Source organism: Leopardus geoffroyi, chromosome B1, assembly GCF_018350155.1.
Source record: "Leopardus geoffroyi isolate Oge1 chromosome B1, O.geoffroyi_Oge1_pat1.0, whole genome shotgun sequence".
Lineage (NCBI taxonomy): Eukaryota > Metazoa > Chordata > Mammalia > Carnivora > Felidae > Leopardus > Leopardus geoffroyi.
The window spans coordinates 29,570,636-29,592,105 of record NC_059327.1 but is presented as its reverse complement, the minus strand read 5'-3'; the positions used below and the strand labels follow the sequence as shown (position 1 = coordinate 29,592,105).

General features: G+C 39.9%; 1 protein-coding gene across 7 annotated transcripts in view; it reads right to left on the bottom strand.

Moving 5' to 3' along the window:
* NRG1 (neuregulin 1) overlaps window positions 1-21,470 on the bottom strand; it is a 1,116,936-nt gene that overhangs the window by 557,889 nt on the left and 537,577 nt on the right. The window lies entirely within an intron of this gene.

Below are 21,470 nucleotides of genomic sequence, written 5' to 3'. Positions count from 1 at the left end.
TTTCATTTCTAAAAGCCTGCATTAAGATAGAATGGCCATTTTCCTAGAAGGAATGGGAATAATCCATCACCCTGACACTGAGGGAATTTCCACACACAAAAAAAGGGCGAAAGAAGAAAAGCACTTTATCAACGTGATTCATTATTATCATCAACAGGGTCACTGTGGCTATGCTTCATTCATTTATTACTATTTCATACCCTCAAAGAGAGGATCCAACCGAGCTCATGCTATTTCAAAACCGGTACATCATATGAGTGGGCCTATCTTCCTGGAAATAAAACAAGTAACAATGAAAGCCCCTGATATCCATTCATTCATTATTCAGAAAACATTTGTTCAAAATAGTTATTTATTTATATGCCAGGTACTGAACTAGGTGCCCAGGAAACATCAGGGAACAAAATGGAGAAAAAGCCCTGCCCCTTGAGCTTACATCCATGTTAAATAAATTCTACAGTATATTGGAAGATGGGAAAAATAGATTGGATGTTGTGGTGTGTGTGTAGGGGGCATGGTGGCGGTGCATTCAGGGTTGGTCACTGACGGCATGACATTTGGGTAAAGCCTGGAGGAAGTAAGGAAGTGAGCCCTGGTTTCTTTGGGGAAGAGTGCACCTATGGGAGACGAGAGCTTGTGTCAAGTGTCTGGAACGGGATCAGGCCTGTTGTGTTCCAGAAACAGCAAGAAGGCCACGGTGGATATCAATGACACCGACGGCCGAAGACCTGCTTGCGTTTGTGCTCCTGTGCCAGGTACGATTAGGTTTGACATCTTCAGTCTCTGAGAGTTTCTCTGACTCTCTCCTGCCTCCAAGTCGGTGATACTCTGGACCTTCCTTGGCTCTCTTTCCTGGATGCTGACCAACAACATTAAAATGGACAGCGCAGTGCAAAAGGAAGGGAAATGCCCCACCACAGACTGCTTGGTCAGTTTTCTGTCATCCTCACCCCCCACCACCTGCCCAGCCAAATGTAGTACTGATAAAGAATAAAACTGATTTTATTTTCAAGCAGGTTCACTCAAACAGGTTGGTCACAAAACTGAAACCCATATTCTGTTAAGAAAGCCAAGCAAATCCTTCTCTAATGGGAAAAAGATTTGACATTACATGTCTATGATAATGTTCCATACAGCCTTCTTACCAACATGCAAAAATTTTTTTTCACATTGTGGGCAGACAATTCTCCATGGCTTCTCACATCTCTGTATATCTTGTGAATGGAAGATTTAAAAACTTTGCTCGAGGCTATTGTTTCCAGAATGTTTGTATAATGAAAATCCATTAGAAGATAGTGTCTCCTTTTGCAGCAAAGGGAAGTTTATTCGCCATCCACAATAATAAAGATTATATCCTTCTCTGGACCAAAGGATCATACAAAATTTCAGTGTTCCCTAAGCTCAGCTTTCCCCTCCCCACTATGTATGCAGGCTGTCGTTACTTTTGCCTGTAAAAACTGAGTTTTAAGGAACAGGCACAAATTCCTGTAGGAATATACTACCCCTCATCTCTGACCCGGGAATGTCATGTCTTCTGCCAGCATCAACAACATCAAGCACCAAGTCCGCAAGCGGGGTAAAACCACAGTTTTTATATCCACTAGGAAGGACTCTCAAGAGACCTGGATTAATAAATGTTTGCACCCATAGAAACATTCCAAGAGAATCACCGCCTCCATAGCTGTTTGGGGTCATGAAATTTCTATAGGAGTCCAATGGTTTGGTCGTTCATAAGGCACTTAATAAAAATGGGGTTGAGAACACTATGTAGGTGTTAATTGCTCTTGACTTTGCAGAGCCAGGTGCTGTAAGATTGAAAATAAAAAGATGAACCAGGACGTCAAAAAATGTTTCCTTGATTTGCTCAAGAAAAAGTTCAGAATTTGGATGTCAGTAAAGAAAAGAGTGAATCAAAAGTGTCATTAAGATCAAGTGAATAGGGGCGCCTGGGTGGCGCAGTCGGTTAAGCGTCCGACTTCAGCCAGGTCACGATCTCGCGGTCCGTGAGGTCGAGCCCCGCGTCAGGCTCTGGGCTGATGGCTCAGAGCCTGGAGCCTGTTTCTGATTCTGTGTCTCCCTCTCTCTCTGCCCCTCCCCCGTTCATGCTCTGTCTCTCTCTGTCCCAAAAATAAATAAACGTTGATAAAAAAAATTAAAAAAAAAAAAGATCAAGTGAATATTCTAATTTGGCCACAAAGGCTGTCAAGATTATTTTGTAACCTGTTGAGTAGTTGGATACATTTTCTCCTTTCTTAGAAGAAATACCTGCAGAGCAGAGGAATTTTTTTTTAAAGAGGAAAGAGAAAACATTTCTTAATAATACATTTCGATAAAACGATTTAAGCATGTTTCCAAAGCTTTTTTAGTGAGGGCACATAATGATACAGTCATCTGGTGCCTTATTTTTTCAATTTGTCAACAATGTTGGCAAGTATCTATTTAAACAAATTAATGTATCCTTTTCAAGTGATTTACTTGGTTAGTTTTGAGTAGAGAAGGAAATAGAATGTACCAAGGCACTGTGTGAGAGTGTATGAGAGGTAAGTAATTAAGTCAACAAATACGACCCTCATTTAACATGAGCCTTGGTGATATCTCCACTGAACAAGGATCTGCCAGATCTCTGTAACCACGAGGAGCCCAATGGCAATCCAGCACTAATGGAAACCTTGGCAATGGAAACCTTGACCATACGGCCAGGTGCGGTTCGCGTAAGAACATGATAGAGTATCAAGAAAATGCAGCAGTATTTCTCAAGATTCTACCTGTAAGTAGTATTGCCAGGTCAGTACTTGTCCACTCTGCCCTGCTGTCTAGAAAAAAGCAAGCAGTGAGCCTGAAAGAAATGGGGCTAGTCACTAAGGACCACCAAGCTGTACAAGGGGAAAGGAATAAAAACAAAATCAGTTTTTCAGTGGCCTCGACATGGCAGCATTAACCCAAACACTTTCCATTTGCCTTCTTATTTCATCCTCTCAACAACCCTATAAGGCACGTATAATAATGTCCATTCCACACATGAAAAAAGCAAGGCTAAGGAAATTTACTAAGGGCACACTACTCGTTAGAAGTAGAGCTAGGACTTGGCTTTGTCTGGCTGAACACACTGCACTGATTTTTACTTTACTAATTATATTAGTTCACTATTGCCGCTGTAACAAATTGCCACAAAGTTGGAGGATTAAAAACATGAATTTCTTCTCTTGCACTTTTGCAGGATTAAAGTCCAAACCACTGTCGCTGGGCTAACGATAAGGTGTTAGCAGGGCCGCACTCCCCTTCGGAAACTCTAGGGGAGGATCCGTTTTGTTGGCTTTTCCAGCTTCTAGCAGCCCACATTCCTTGGCTCATGGCCTTCTTCCTTCCATTTTCAGTGCCAGCAGCATCTCTGGAACGTTCCTCCTCGGTCACAGAACTCGGACTCTTCTTCTGCCCCCCTAGTCCATTTTTAATAACTCCTCTGATTACACTGGGACCGCACGCATATAAACCAGGGTAATCTTCCTTTCTGCTAATTGGCAACTTTAATTCCATCCACAGACTTCCTTCTCCTTTGCCTCGTAACATTCACAGGTTGTGGAGATGAGGAGGTGAACATCTTTGGCAGGTGCACATGGGGTAATTATTTTGCCAATCACACCAGCCAAATTAATGTAAGTGTCAAAATTGACAATCCTAAAGTAAAGGCATCACCGAAGCCATTAAGAGCCGAAACTAAGATGCTCCAGTCATTTCTTGATCTTTCTCAAGGGTGCCCGACCTTCAGAGACTGATTATATGTGTACTTGGTACGCAACATCCTAAAACTTGTGACCACCCTCCCCTGCACTGGCATACCAAGGGAAAAAGGGGTGGGGGGAACATATTGCCCCAGAGTGCACCGGGCACTGTCTTAAGAGATTTTAAAACAAGGATAAAAGCGGCCAGAAGCCAATCTGCTTTCTACTCTCAACCTGGGCTGGCCATCCGAAGCCATGTCAGTGATAAAATATTCCTTTCCTCTTGGCTGAGCTGCTTCTGAACCAGCCCTCCCCACTTTGATGTGCTTCTATTCCCAGGCAAAACAATCGCTCTCCTGATAATAAGCCACTTATTCTTCTGCGATGACTTTGGCCTAAGCGCAGCACATACTTTGGAAGCAGGATGAATGCCCCACAAATCCCAGACATGTCTCATTGTGCAGGAGGCAGACCTCAAGTGGACTTATATATCAGCAGCCTAGAGTGAGGCTCTAACTCCAAGGATCATCGTTTATCTTTTGTCCTTGAGTCAGGGATCTTGATAACACTTTTATTAGGAAACAAGTAGGATAACAGAGTGAAAACATTTTGCTCTTTTTATTTAGATAAATAGTTCAAGATAAAATGTCATAAGGAAAGGACTGTCCCATTCCTAGGATCCCTGGCAATATTTAACACACCATGCCGTCTGATCCCAAAGGATTGTGTCAGGAAAATTGTAGACAGTGTTGGTAGGTAGCAGGCAAAGAGCAGTCCTATAATGCACTCATCTTTAACCCCTGGTAAGTATTCATGAAAATGAAATTAAATAAAACTGTTAAGGGCATGATGACTTTCACAATGGAAGTCAGTCATGGAATAGTCAGCCTGCTCCAGTTTAATTGCCATTTGAAAGATGGTACACTCCAGGTTTTACTGCAACTACAGCCGTAGATGTCCTGATAAGCATCTGACACACTGTGACAGTTTGAACGATCAGCGCCCGTGGCATAGTGGAAACAGAACCAGTCTGGAACAATGGCAGTGACTACATGGCATGGTCAGCAGGGGAAAGTGGAAGATTTAGCTTTCCTAAGTATCCCTGGACCTGCGTGGTACAGACCAGGCATGGAAGTCGCTAAGCTCCTGATTGAGGAGCTCACCAGGAGTGGCTTAAAGAGAACAGAGTAGCTAGGTCTGTAGGTCTGTAGTCTGTAGGTTTGTAGCTATGCAAAGCCAACCACCAAGACTGAAGTGATCACATCAAGTTCAGATTGTTTCTAGCAATGCTTCTCAAACTTTCCTGTGCATATGAAACTCCAGGAGATTTAGTTAAAATGCAGATTATGATTCAGCAAGTCACAGGTGGGATGGGAGATCCTATATTTCTAATAAGCCCCAAGGAAGGACCACACTCTGAGTAGTGAGCATCTGCATCTCTGTAACACCAGCAGCAGCTAAGAGGTTGAATTGTAAATATGTGTTACAATTTGTGACCTCACTAGCCAATGAAAACCATATCATTTTTCATCCTGGAACAACAAAGAAAATCAATTTCTCAGATAAATTTTGCACAAGTTCTAGGCAAGAAGGCACCAGAACTAAGTATGCTGACCAGAGGCTTTTCATTGTAGCTATTGGCTAAAGCATAGCCAGTTCTCCATATTGTGAGTAACATTCTTTGGGTTCTTATAATTTCTGAAGGCACTGACTTCAGAACAGTTATTGCCAAAAGGGGAGCATTTTGAGATGCTATCTAAAGAAGAATTTGCTTATGATTTTAAAGACTGCTTCTTATTCGAAAACCAAGTGGCTTAATTAACTTGAATTAATACATCACTAACTTTCCTAATATATCTATGAAGGGATTTTTATATTGCCACTGGAGAAACCATAGCCATAGGACCCTAATGGTCTTGGTCATTAAATCATGAAATGTTCCCACAGGTTTTCATTGGTGAGAGCAGGCCAAGAAGACAATGTATTAAAAAGCGTGACTCACAGGGACAAACAAAAGTCGAGTGAGCATTCAGACCCTGTATGCTTCAGTTTTCCCCACATGTAAAATAAACATAACTCCTCCCCTTTTACTTTGTAATGCTGTAACCCTGAATGACTACCTATGAACAATTATACTATTTTGACCTTATTCCAGATTTGCTTTGGTTTGACTCCTAAGAGATTTTGGTACTTAATTTGGGACAATGGTATGAGGACTTATTAAAACATCTGGAACAAAAAGATGGTTCTGGCTTGATTAGCTGCCCCAATCTCTCACGGAAGAAAGAAGGAATTCAGAGTTACTAAAGTAACATCAATATATCCTATTTTCTGCTTTTAGAAATAAATGTCTTGGGGTTCCTGAATGGCTCACTTGGTGGATGTCCGACTCCTGATTTCAGTTCAGATCATGATCCCGGGGTCATGGGATTGAGCCCCATGTTGGGCTCCGTGCTGAGCATGGAGCCTGCTTAAGATATTCTCTCTCTCTCTCTCTCTCTCTCTCTCTCTGTCTCCCTCTCTCTCTCTCTCTCTCTCTCTCTCTCTCTCTTTCCCTCTGATACTCTCACCTGCTTGTATGCTCTCTCTAAAACATTTTTTTTAAAGAAACGAATGCCCTTATTGCTATCTCTGCTGTGTTATTAATCCACAGCCTAGTGTCTCAAATGTTGAATGTGTGTGTGTGTGTGTGCACACACACATGCACGCATACTCATGGGAATACAGAATAAGCATTTACAAGGATGGAAGGAGAATTCACTTGTTTACAGAGTAAACAGGCTTAGGAAAAGAAATAAATCTATGGAATTTCAGTTACTACTTTATACACAAAGTCTTTGGAATGTCATCTACTAACTCACTTGCACTATCATTTTGAAAATTAAATACATGCATGTAGTGTAGGAAGAACTTCTAAATCTTTAAATTTTATTCCTGTTGTAAGTGTGTACATGATACACTATAATGTAATAGTTCTAATGATGAATGTGAAAAACAGGTACGTTTACTTAATAAAATGTCTTTAATTCTATTCGATCTTTATCCAGCCAGTGGATATTTTTCTTACTTTTTTCCAAAAAATTTAACATGTACTGAGAAAATGGTAGCTATCCCAGTTTAAATGTAATCATATTAGAAATGATGCTTAATCAAAATACTCAAAATGTCACCAACTGAATAAGACTCTTATTGACACCATGTCAGTTCATAGCAAATTCATGGAAAGCGAGAATGCATTTGGGGTATATGTTGGGCATCGATTTTGTCTGGACCCAACAAAATAAAACATCAAAGTATTAGGCTCTAAGATTGTATCTAGAGGTACCTTCAGGAAAATAGAAACATCTGACTAGGTTCAATGAGTTAGAAGCAAAGAGTCATGTTTTATGGCACTTCTTGTGGGAAGTTTTGCTGCACTAGTTCTGTATCAATCCTTAAAATCATTGAAACAAAATTAAAAATACAATGTATACATACACACACATATATTTACCACATATAATTAGATAGCTGTTACATACTGTTTCAAGATTCCACCACATTCTGAACTGCACACCTTACTTGTTTAAGGAAATCATTGTTTCAAAGTGCCTGGGTGGCTCAGTGGGTTAAGCATCCAACTTTGGCTCAGGTAAGGACCTCGCGGCTGACGGGTTTGAGCCCTGCATAGGGCTCTGTGCTGACAGCTCAGAGCCTAGAGCCTGCTTCAGATTCTGTGTCTCCCTTTCTCTCTGCCCCTCCCCTGTTCCTGATGTCTCTCTCTCAAAAATAAGTCAACATTAAAAACACTTACAAAATAAAACCTAAAAACAAAAAGAAAAGAAAATAATTGCTTGAATCAACACAACCAATAAAACAGAAGGTTTAAAGGAAATCACTGTGGGGCATCTGGGTAGCTCAGTCGGTTGAGCGTCAGACTTTGGCTCAGGTCATGATCTCAAGGTCCGAGAGTTCGAGCCCCGTGTCCGGCTCTGTGCTGACAGCTCTGAGCCTGGATCCTGCTTCGGATTCTGTGTCTCCCTCTCTCTCTCTGACTCAACCCCGTTCATGCCCTGTCTCTCTCTGTCTCAAAAATAAATAAACATTTAAAAAAAAAAAAAAAAAAGGAAATCACTGTAAATGGCCAGAGAGGAGAAATGATACTTCTGTTAGTATCTTCAATTCCCAGCCCATCTTCTCCCAACACAACATCCAAATGTTAAAGAGCTGGATGGGATATCAGAAGTGGCTATTGAGAGCTGGAGAAGTGTTTTCTTATCTCTGCCTGATTGATAAGAAACATGCTTTTAGGTTGGGAGCATCTATCTCCAATGTTAGTCAACTCAGAAACTCCAGGTTGATTACTGAAGATCAAACTCATTAACCTGAAGTCTGTGAGCGGCTGGCACTTTGTTAGTTATTTGATTTCTGTTTTGTGAGAACCTTGAATCAAGAAATTTAGTGATGTTACTGTTGGTGGGAGGCCCAAGAGACAATGCTGAGCATTTGCTTGTTGAAATTTATATGTATTCACTGCCTGTCGCTATCGATTCGACGTGGTTGCTTCATCTTTCCAAACCCTGCAGCATTTTGCCTTGGGCAGACCTGTAAGGCTTGAACCGAAAAAAGAAAATAAAAATTGGAATAAATTCCCTGGTTAGAATCAAAAAGAGAAGGAGACAGAAGATGGAAAGAGAAAGTGACATGACCCGAGTTTTGGCAGCATGAGAAAACTCTGTCTGACATGTGGTAAGGTTGAAATCGTGGCCTGTGTGCCTCACAGAACCCTCTCATCTCAGTGTAGGTTTGTAATCAAGAGTTGTCCTAAAGCTAGAACGCACTTCTGTGGGGAAGAGATGTGATGATACCATCACAGGGCCACTGTTCTTGGAAGTGGACACTTAATCTTCTGCCCTCCCTAGAACTTCACAGGGTTCATTTTTTCCTCTCTTAAAATGGGAAATGAAACCAGCTCTTAAGAGAGAGAGAGAGAGAGAGAGAGAGAGAGAGAGAGAGAAAGAAAGAAAGAAAGAAAGAAAGAAAGAAAGAAAGAAAGAAAGAAAGAAAAGACTTAATCATTATAGTTCTTACCCAAACATTTCATGGTCCTATGACCTCATTTATTCTCTCAGCTTTTCATTGTGATTTTTTCTTTCGATTTAGTGAGTGCCAATCTTAACAAGCAAGAATAAATAAAAACCCTGAATTTTTTAAAATGTGAAGCAGGAATGACTTTGACATCACCAATATTAGTATTCTTTTCTCTCAATGATTTTCTACATTAAAAAGGTTTTTAGAGCATAGGGGAAATATACTTTTTTCGCAGAATTATTTTTCCCCCACAAATTGTGGACTGGTATGAACATTGTTTTGTAAATATTTTGTATTAACTAAATATATAATTGTAAGGATTTATAGCGACCTAGAAAACTATCCTTCCCCCACCCCTCGCGCTGGAACAACATAGGAGGGATAGGGAAAGGTAGAAAGTGTGTGTGTGAGAGAGAAAGAGGCAGAGAGTCAGAGAAAGAGACAGAGAGAGGAGTGGGCCTCTATATTGACCAACCAGCATTCCTAAGGGCCTGAAGGTCAAGTACAAGAAACCCATGGCTCACTCTCTCTTGGATCTTGCTCTCCTGACTCCTCCACTTTGTTTTTGTTTATGATTCTCTGTGCTTTCTATCAGAACACATGCCATTATTATTCATCAGAGAATGTGCTCACCTCCACCTTCTAATAGTGACTAAAATATCATGACACCCAACCCCAGCTGATCTTTGATGTTAACTTTATATAGAACAGAATTGGGCACAATGGAAGCAAATGTTTACACTTAAATAATAGCTAATTCATACTACTTAGTGGTAAATTTAATGCACTCAGACTAATTGGAATAATTTTGTTCTGTAAGCACATTTTTTAAAATGTTTTTCATGTTTATTTATTATTGAGAGACAGAAAGAGACAGAGCACGAGCATGGGAGGGGCAGAGAGAGGGAGACACAGAATTGGAAGCAGGCTCCAGGCTCTGAGCTGTCCACACAGAGCCCGACGCGGGGCTCGAACTCACAAACCGCAAGATCGTGGCCTGAGCTGAAGTCGGATGCTCAACCGACGGAGCCACCCAGGTGCCCCAAGCACATTTTTTACTGATAAAGTTATGTATAGTCTCCCAGCACATTATTCAGAATAAATGTCTTGTAAACGACTAATATTCCATTGTCAGGTTTTTTTTTTTTCAGTTATAAATGGAAATATTTGTTTGCTGGTCATCTTTATAGCATTTTATCTAACAACGGAATTAATCTATTTGTACATTCATATGGTAGTTAAAATACTCACAAGACTAAGTTGTAAACCAATAGCTCTGACTTCATGAGAGACAACGTGTGTATCAATGCAGAGTCAAAGGTTAAACACAGGCCAAGAAAACACTTCAGAAACCACACTTCTACTCAAGCTCAACACTTGAACACCATGCCCCTTGTAGAAGTGAATAAATTAACTTCAGTTCTTTCTATTACTTGAGACTTGGGAAAATTTACCAGAATTTATTTGGGGGTATTAATTCACTTACTAAACAAACTTTTATCAAGTGTGTGCAGTATCCCAGACACTGTCCTAGATACCAAAAAAATAAAAGTGAACAAAACACAGGTATTTACAGAGAAGAGATACAGGAAAACTAGTACTAGGCATAGTAGTAGTAATGATAATAATAATAATAATAATAATAATAATAATAAATGAACACTGCATAACAGGATGAACAAGGTACTATAGGAATAAGAGTAAGTAGGTCTAGTAAATTTACAGAAAGTTCTACAGGGGAGATGGGTTATTTGAGCTGAGTCTCAAAGTGCAAAGAACTACTCCCAGGTGTTCTAACCTGAGGCCTAGACACCCCCGTCAAGCACCTCTGAACAGAATACGAGGGGATCCGTTAACTCGGATGGGAAGAAAATATTCACATGTTTCTTTTCTCTTAACTCTAACTAAACATTAGCATTTTCATTGATTATGAATGTCAGCAACAAAAAACGAACAATTAACAGTAATATCAACAGCACCTGTGATTTTCCTCACGAAGAGAAATCACAGATTTATGAAATTTTAAGGGAATAGCCCTGCTATCATTTAATGTGCCAATAGAGAAGTTCATTAATTACTATACCACAATTTTTTAAATTATTTAACTGTCTTTTGTTTTGTTTTCCTTTTCTTATTATTTTTTTAATATATGAAATTTATTGTCAAATTGGTTTCCATACAACACCCAGTGCTCATCCCAAAAGATGCCCTCTTCAATACCCATCCCCTACCCTCCCATCCCTCCCACCCCCCATCAACCCTCATATTTAACTGTGTCTCAATTCCACTGGCTTCTTGGTAACTTGATGTGTTTTATGCATGCATTTAAAGACACTGTTGTGAGGAAGGATCCTGGGCATCACCAGAATGCCAAAAGGGTCTATGACACCAAAAACAATTAGCACCAGGACTAGAAGATACAACCAGCTGGATAATAGGAAGGTAATTTGTGCACTAATAGAATTGTATCTGCAAAGGTCTACAAAAACACAGGGAGAGGGAAGTGTAAGAGAACCCCTAATTTCTTTAGAGAGTACTGTAGAAGCCCCCCAATCCAAAAAATGCAGAAGCAATGTATCAAAAAGACCTAAGAAGGAATTGGACAATGCTTTTGACAAGGCAAAACACAAATTTACCAGGAAAAAAAAAAAAGCTTTCTAGACAGTATTGACAGAAGGCTCAAAATGAAAATGTGTGCTCAGAATTAAAAAGATAGGAAAAGTACAGAATATGAAGCCTTAGAACTGAGGCGAATGTGTGTGGGGTTGTATACATCTCTAGTTGCACATTGGTCTTCAAATTTTCATGTGTAGTCCTTGAAAAAATGTAAAGAAATTATTAATTATAAAGATTCTGGGGTTAAATGCAAAAAGTAGGGCCTAAAATAATATACTAATACAGCGGTAACTCCCAGAAAAAAAGCCACGGTACAGAGGCAGTTGTGCTTGAAGCGAATGAAAATCAAGGCCCACCATCAATGACATTGGTCAGAATGGACAGTCTTGACTAACAAGTACAAATACTTGCTGAATATGCCAGGCAGTTTGTTCAGCTGGAATTTGGTAATATACTACATGTTCTAACATAGTTGAATATTAAAAGGCCCATCTAGGATGGAAAGGGCTAGTAAAGAATATACAGAAAATGGAAGCAAGGAGCTTAAAGCTTTTAGATATTTTGCCAAGCTACTTAATAATAAATGATATGGTATTTCATTTTTATTTTAGAGAGAGAAAAAGAGAGAGAGAAAGAGCATGAGCAGGGGAGAGGGGCAGAGGGAGAGAGAGAATCTTAAGCCAGCTCCTCAGCACAGAGCCCAATGTGGGGCTCGATCTCACAACCCTGGGATTATGACCTGAGCCAAAATCAGAGTCATAACAGACTCAGCAGTCTCAACAGTTTGAGCCACCCAGGTGCCCCAATAATATGGTATTTTAATGCACTTGTAGCTTCCTGTGTTCCCAGCACTGTCTTTTAAGTATAAAGACTAGTGGGAGGAATGAGGCAGGGCACGTACATGGTTGGCCTGGATGCTGGAAGCAGCTCTGTATGGGTATATTGACTTCCAGAAGAGTATCCTGGCAAATGTTCCCACATTTCTCCGCTAGGTAAGTAATTTGATGTAGCAGTTACTACCTGAGAAAGTTTTTCACTTTTCTCAAGCAAGTACGCACGTAAGAAAGAAGCTCTTCAGTGCTGGAAACAAATGGTGATTTCCTGGGAGATATGTACTTTCTATTGTTTCCCTAGGGGTAGTAAATTCTCTCAGACTGAAACCTGTCGATAAACTCAGTAGGTGAGCTGTTCTTAGGGCACTGAGGCATTTTCACTTTCCACTTTGGCATCAGAGGGAGCGGCGCAGAAAGCTCTCCTGGAGGTGAGCGCTCGGCCTATCTTTAGGACCACGGCACCTTGGAACCTGAACAGAAGGCTGTGGCAGACACCTTCTGAAAGGGCTCATTCGTCCAGCCCTCACTGGTTCCCTCTACCCTGCACTGCAACTGTCATGGAATAATGGGTCTGAAATCCTAACTCAGTTATAAATTGAATCTTCAGAAACTAAAAGTGCACCTCCACTTGAAATGCGAGAAGAGCATACAATTCTTCCATATGTCACCAAGAACTGAGATCTTGATTGTTTTCTTGTGTTCAGCAACTTCTATTGTGTTCTAGGACAGCAGTATGTTTTTCCAGGATAGAAGGAAGTTCGGTACATTTCATGTCTAAGTCATCCTTGACTCGTGCCTCTTCTCTACTTCTAAACGTAAAAAACCACCAAGTCCTATCCTATCTCTGAATGTATTTTAACTTCTAGATTGATCTCCACTCCTAATTGCCAGTGGCTCACCTGGGGTACTGCAGCAGCCTCCTACGTGGCTTTTCCGACTCTGACCTTCTCCACACACAGGCCATAGTGATCTCCCTTAACCACTGGCCCTCAGAATGAAACAGCAATGCCTTAATCTAATAGAAATTCCTTAATCTGAGGCACAAGATCTTTAACATGACCTCTGACTCTATCTCTAGCTTCATTTCTCACTACTCCTTCCCTATCAATCTAAGCAACCATCTGACCAAATTACTCTTGGCTCCACCGATATGCAGGCTCCAGGCAATCTGAGCCTTCTAACATATTATTTCTTTTCATATAGCCTTCTCCCCCTCCCCTCTCCTGTCCTCTTCCCCTGACAAATACCCCTCACTCTTCAGATTACAATGCAGAGAGCCCTTCTGCAGCAGTTCTGAGCAAGACACTTTGGTCCCACCTGTGTGCCTGTGTCTCTGCTTGATAAAGCCCAGGAGGCCAGGGATGCTGTCCAAGTATTCGCCCTATCTCCAGCTCCTATCACAGCACCTCACAGACACTCAGTAAACATTTGCTAAACGCACAGATGAATGAGATAGGCGTGTGATGTTTGCTCTTTAAAATAAATAATATTGATAGAGTACTAATGCTTTACAGATAATATTTCTACAACTACATTTCTTTTAAAATGTCAAATTAAATGTCACAATTTTGCTATTTGCATAATCACTAAATATGAACTGGTGCCTCCTGATTCACACGGGTAGACTATTCTACCACTGTACCTGAAGCAACAAAATCCTTTTTTTTTTTGCTAAACAAGTGGATTTTTAAAAATTTGCCTCATAAGGTATTTAGTTTCATTTTTTCTCCCTAAACTCCGTGAAATGTAAAAAAAAAAAACAAAAAAAAAAAAACCCAAAGTTTGGATAACCTTTATACCCCTAAAAATCTACTCATCCTCTCTTCCCTTCCTCACTCCCCAAAAGCTAGACACACAGGAAGCAACGAAAATCTACTGACCGGCAGGAGTAAATGAGAGTGGAAGAGACCAGGTAGGGGTAAATGTGAGGAATGCAGATCACAGGAGATGGGTAATCACTCTCCAGCCTGCTCTGGTTACCACTGATAGGGAAGCAGGGGAAGATCTGTGGAAATAGCAAAAACAAAAGCTGTCTAGAAAGCACAGGTGTATTAGTAAGTATCTCCAGGCCAATTATTTTAGGGGGCTAGATATCTCCAATCATTTCTATCTTTAATAAAACCTTATTTGGACATAATGCAATCCCTAAATTAACTAAAACCTATAGAAGTCAAATATAAAATGAGCTGATGCAACTTAATGAAATGCACCAGGCTGAGTTTTTGGCATCAGTGTCATGTTTGAAAAATAAGAGTTATTGGCTCTTATCAATGCACTTTAAAGTAATTTTGTGGTCAGTTTAGCCAGCTTCTCTAGAGCCAAGACCAATCCCAAGTGGCCCTGTAAATAAAGTCGACCTCATGACTCTGCACCTGGGAAGCCAGAGGCACTAGCACAGACACTGGGTCTTGGCTGCTGTGATTTCAGCTGCTGAGACAAACTAGCTATTTCTCCCTTCACCAGACAAGGCCGACCACCCTACAGGCTTCCAGACATACACCTCTCACTTCAAGTGGTGAGAACCTATATATACCTTTTTATTCTAATCTTTGACTTGGGGGTCCTCCTTTTTCTTCCTATGTGGGCCTAAAAAAGTGTATTAGTTTCCAGGGCTGCGATAACAAAACATCACAGATTTGGTGCCTTAAAATGAAAGAAATTTATTGTCTAAGCATTTGGGAGTTTACACATTCAAAATCAAAGTGCTGGCCGGCCCATGCTCCCTCAGCAGCCTCTAGAGGCTTTCTTGCCTCTTCCAGATTCTGGAAGTCTCAGAAACTCTTTGACTTGTAGATGTATCACTCCAATCTCTCTCCATCTTTTTTGGTGGTCTTCTTGGGTGTCTGTATATTCAAACTGTCTCTCCCCCCTTTTTTCATAAGGTTAGTAGTCACAATGGATTAAGGGCCCACCCTACTCCAGTACGACCCCCATCTTAACTAATTCCCCCCAGAATGACCCGATTTCCAAATAAGGTCCTCTTCAATGGCACCGATTTAAGACTTCAACATATCTTTTTTTAGGGGACACAATACAACCCATAACAGAAGGAGAAAAGAAATCACTCTAGTATGCTTTTGTGTTACTCACAGTTTGTGTTTGTGTGTGTATGTAAATCTCCTCTTATTTACAGGAAAAACAATTTATTCCTAGTTCCGTATTTGGACCAGAAAATCATCCTTTTGTTACAATTATATGGGGATACCAATTACCAACTTTCTACTGTGCTCTATCCCTCCACATTGACCAACTAAAAATGACTCTCCAATTTCCATCACTTTCTTACCTACATGAACTTAATTCCCACTAATCAGCATCAGACAACTCATCACCAAACCATCAACTTCCAGAAACTCAACCCCAAAATTCTTGGCCCTAGTGAATCTCTAACAGTTGTTATCAACATGAGAATTTATTTTCATTTGGCTGTTTGGGCTCTGCTCTCAAACTGCTATGCATTTACCCTCACGCATCTAAAATGCTTACATGTGTCATCGCCATACACTTTCAAAATTTCTTCAGTGATGGTTCAAAGAACCAGAAACACAGAATCATTTATGAAAAGCAATTTACCATGAATTGGTATCTGGAGAAGACCACCTAACAACACCTATAGACGGAGAAAGCAGGATGTCTTAAAACAATTACATATTGCTTATTCTTGTGACTCTGAGACTGAGTCTACCAAGTTTCAGATATCAACCTGAGATGCTCCTTTTTAGGTAGATATATGATGTATTAATCATCTCTAACATCTGATTTATCCATTTTAGGAGCCTAAAGACATCTGTGACAATGACACCAGCATTGGCCACAGAGAATCTTAAACTTTGTGGTGACAGGAATGATGGCAGGAAGTGCTAGTGATCACAGATCCAGTAAAAGATACGTCTTTCAGCCTTAGATGGGAGGCTTCTAACTTACCCCTGGGAACAACTATGAAAAATCCCTGCCCCCGTGGAGTTTACATTCCAGAGTGAATAAAGAATTTATTTATTAAGGACATTTATAATATGGTATAAGCTGGACACAGAAGTGCCAGGAGTAGAGAGGGGTTGGGGGCGTCAAGGAAGGCCTTGCTGAAAAGGTAACATTTGAGCCAAAATATGAAGGAGGTGAAGTTGGAAGCCAGTTGTTTTCCAATTCCTTCAAAAAGGAGAACCCTTTGATTTAAAATTTTCTCTTCGTGGACTTTGTGTTTTAAAACATTTCATTTTCCAAGAACTTAAATTCTTGGGTGATTGCCAAAATATATTCTCTTTGTAGAAAGTCTCTCAGGACACAGACAAAAGGTGGGTTCTTGGCTTTCAAAGCATAAAGCTAAATTCAGCTAGCAACTGGACTTAGGCAACAGGACCCTCACTTCCACGTTTATTCCAGCTCTAGATTTCCACAAGAATTGTATAAATTTAATCAAAACTAAACCCTCCTGCAGAGTCTCATGGTTCCAGCCCAATGCAAATTGTAATGTTGTTCAGAATATGCTTACCAGATGTTGGAACAGAAGTACCAGGAAACAAAGAGAATTGCGCTGTTCAGTGACATATCCTAGTGCCTGACACACAGTAGGTGCTCAATAAATTTTTGTCGAATTTTTTGAACTCATACCATTTTCCTGGAGCATTCACCAATCACTGGGATTAACTTCCTATTTAAGATCTGCTTCTCCCAAGATTATTAAAATTTCCACTTTTTTTTAACCTTCCATGATGCCAGCACATCACTGGCTATGACTGTTCTTTCAACTGAGTTACCTGTTAGATTATTGAATGTGTCAGAATGATGAGAAATCAGCAATGTAATAATGGGGGATGTGGGCAGGGAGGGGTACATTTTGCTCTAAATAGAATTATTAAATAAAAAGAACTCCCAAGCTATATCAAAATGCATGTTTGGAGAGTTGGATATCTGGAGGGACGGACAAGCTCCTCATAGATAATAAAGCCATTTTCCTTTTCATTCCCCTACTGATTTTACCTATTTCAAAAAGAGGAAGGTAGCAGCTCTAAAGATCCATGCTTATCATTGGTGGTTTGATCTTAAAGGCTGCTGAAGACACATTCTGTTTTATTGTCCAATTCATTTCTCAATTTGTACCAGATGCCATCACTAGGGTGGGGTTTATATTTTCCCAGCATGGGCTTCCTACAAAGTTCTGTTCTCGATAGCTATTATTTTAAATTTTATTTTATAAAGCATGTACTCTCCTACTTGGCCATTTTCTATATTTTATCATATCCCAAACCTATCATTGATGGTGACAGCCACAAATCCCTGTGGTTTGCTCTCAGGAAAAGAGGAAAAGATTTTTGTGAAGAAAGGTAGATCTGGGAAGAATACTAATCAGTGCTGAATTCTTTTGTAGAGATAATCTTCTCACTTCTTTTTCTTGAAGGAAGAAATGAAACAAAACTATCTCACTCAAGATGAGTTATATATATATAACTGTTATATATATATATATATATATATATATATATATATATATCAACCACTTAAGTTCAATATTTGTTGAGTGCCTGTTCTATGCTAGGCATTTTTCTAGACCCTGAGGATACAGGAGCAAATAAAAAAGATGACAATTCTCCTTTTTAAATGTTTATTTATGTTTTAGAGAGAGAGAGAGAAAGACAGAGAGAGAGAGAGAGAGAGTGCACACAAGCATGAGGGAGGGGCAGAGAGAGAGGGGAAGGGAGAGAGAATACTAAGTAGGCTCCGCCCACCCTGTCAGCACAGAGCCCTGCATAGGGCTTGATCTCAGGAACCTCAACATCATTACCTGAGCCAATACCAAGAGTCAGACGGACGCCCACCCACCCCAAACAGATGACAATTCTTAATCTCATGGCACTTACAGGTTGATTTACATAACATGAATTGGCATCATACCCAAAGTTTTCTACTTTTCATGGGTTATCAAGGGATAGGGGAAGAGGCTGCTATTCTAATGTGCATATTTGGCTTTTCCCTAGCTGGATTTTGATTTTAACTTACATTATATGACTTACATCTAAGTTAATTTATTAGCTCCCCATGTATCACCACTGATTTTAAAAATAATAGAAAACACTCAAAAGTTCAAATTCATTAGCTTAAAAGCTTCAATCTTTCCTCCGAGATATAATTTTTATCATACCATGTGGGCTGCATATAGACCTAAATGGAAAATAAAGAGGGGAAAGTCTGCCTTGCAATGAAACCAGCCATAGTTTAATGTCCATTGTGAACGGTAAAGGTATTCATCCATAAATAGTTCATGAATTGTTCTTTTGGTTATTTTGTCAATTGCAGCCTATCATTACACAAACCATTAAACTTAATGGGTCTGAAACTGGCTATGACTTTAATGTGAGTTAAGCCTCCATTACCTATAGATACAGGCAATCAACTCTGGGGATACATTCCCACTGTTCAGAGGGAAGGATTACTCAAAGATCACAGGCTCCTTTTCCTCCAGTATTGAAGCTACAGCAGCCCAATTAGAAACAGCACTGTTACCATTAAGCGAGACCCTGTGGGGTCTCCTCAACCTGTGGAGACTTCATTACTCAAGGTGAAAATGGCAGACAAATGCACTTGTCACAAATTTGCTGCAAGTGGATGATTCCTGCCAAGCTGACACATGTAACTTTGCTTCCTCTGATGTCACCGGATAATATAACTCACTGCTGAAATAGTGTTGACAGAAGAAGGAAAAAAGAAATGAATCTGTTGAGCCAAGGATAATATTACAAAAACAAGGAATGACAATGAGGCCATTTCTGCATGTCTGCATTTCAACTGGCAAACTACAATCTGGAGATGTATAAATACCACCACAGCCACTGTCTGACATAGGATTCTGTTCCCAGGTGTGAGCTGAGTATTTTGCCCACAGACCTCTGCAAATAATTAGTGGCTAAAAATAAATAAATAAATAGAAAAAAAAAAAAAAGATTGCCGTCCTCCCGCCTTCCCCCCTCCCCTAGGCTGTACAAGAGTATAGCAAATAAAATGAAAAAAACCCAGCCTTTTAAGCAACTGCCCAACATAAGTCATTACTTGGCAAGTGGCTATAACTTTTCTCTATAATGGTTCTTCACAGCACGACATCTACTTCCAAGTAGATGTCTTGATAAATATGACATCAAAACCCATGCCTAAGGAAAAGCAGAGTGGGGATAAAAGTATTTCAATCCAGAATGAAATAAGTGAGTCAATATGATCATTGGTGATCTTGTACACAAACAATGAGCTGACTGAACACATCTGCCATGTTTGAAAACCTATCTGCTTGCAGATGCTTTAAGGGCAATGCTTGAAACTTCAATTTCTTGGTATCTTTCAGAGCACTTATCACTACAGGCACTCATTGCATCATTCAGGAAATATTTTGGGTTATGTACTAGTACAGGCGCTATGGTGAGGACTGAGATATAAAGGTTTACACATCCGATAGGGGCACCCTCATAAATCTTCTACTGTATCTGTGAGGCAAAACAATTATCAAGTAATCACATAAACACATAATCACACATAATGCTATTGTGATCTCTTCCTTGATTGTTCCAGTGAAATGGATTACTCTTCCTTCTGTCCTTCAAAACTTATCTTTCTTATTTCCCTATTCAACAGTTACTACTGTCTGTCTTATATGAACTGGGCAGATGTCTGTCTTAGGAGATTACAATCTACTCAAGAATAAGGGCCACGCCTTCTCTTTGTGCTCCTCAGCAAACCCCCTCCCCACTGACCCCTTTCTTACACTGTCCACCTCGGGCCCGTAATTTCTACCACACGGTTTTGAACAGTGGGGAAAAAATGTAGAAATAAAGTTGACCCATTTACTAGCTTTTCTGTTAGGTCAAATTCATTTCATTTTATTTCTTAGTACCTCCATTTAGACACTGGGGCTAAGAATTTACCATCAGAACATTTGGGACATTGTAACTCTAAGGATGAAATGGTGATCCTCAATATAAAGGCAACAGGACATAAATAAAAACCCCTGAGAGACAGAATAATCAGCCTCAAGGCATTAACCATTTGTATGGGAAAAAGAACAATTTTATTGGACTTAAGGCCGCAACGTTGTATCAGTGCTGGTTGATATCCACATCCAGTCTTTGGTAAAATGAGAAAATAAAGACAGACCAGTATGTTTTTCATTAGCTAAATGTATTCAACTTATTGAGAGCATCTTTCTTAAAATATTCCTTTTATGAAATAATGGTGACAATGGAATAGTTTTTAAAGAGTGTTCTGTCTGTTAAAATTTAAATAACATGCAACCTATCTTCATTTTTCTTCTAGAGATTTTACTGTTCCATAAAATACAACTATCTGAGAAACACTGGCCCAGAGTGTCTGCTTTCACTGGCCGAAAAAGCTAGGAGCAAAAGTCAACCCAGATACTCAAGTTCATGTCAGGAAGCAGCTTATTGGCCAGGGTGCTTCATGAAGGCAGCAAGATCCAAGGAGTTTCAGAAGATAATTTCCTTGGCAGGAACCCCTCCAAATTCAAATATAGATACTGAAGACAGATATATTCAGCCTTTCCTTCAGTTGAGATTTTTTTTTTAATAGAGACAATGAAATGAGCATTTTCTGTGGTGCTTACAGCTGATAACATGATTACAGGTCATATTAAAAGAGGGTAGAAAAAAGGGAATAGGATAGGGAAATGAGAAAGAAGATGTGAAGGCAATGGAACACAAAGAATAAAAAAAGAAGAAGGGGTGAGGGGCTATAAAGTGAGAATATAAAAATAAGAAGGAAAAGAAGAAAGGAATTGGGTGTGTGTGTGTGCATACACACACACACACACACACACACACACACACACGCACACAACTCCCACTGTCAGTTCCAGAAGCCAACAGTACATGAATTCTATGTTGCCCCTGATTTACTTCTCTTTACTCCAGTTGCTGAAGGACAGAAAACCAAGCCTGTAATTAACGAACTTCGTATCACAAAAGGGTGCAGCACGGCTTTGTCAATCAGACAAGAGTCAAACAAACACGAGGGCCAAGAACCCTAAAACAAATATATTCTTGGCATTGTAGTGTCTTCACCTTTGCTAACTATGTCTGTTTTTATTTCAGGGTCAAGAAAATCAGTGAAGAAGGAGTAGATATATACTTCAGATATCAGTGAAGGACTGTGACCCCATTCTTGTAGACAAAAGATTAAGATCACATATCTGGAACCTTCCTTCCTGAACTACTGGTCAGGGTAGGCTAGTGAGCAA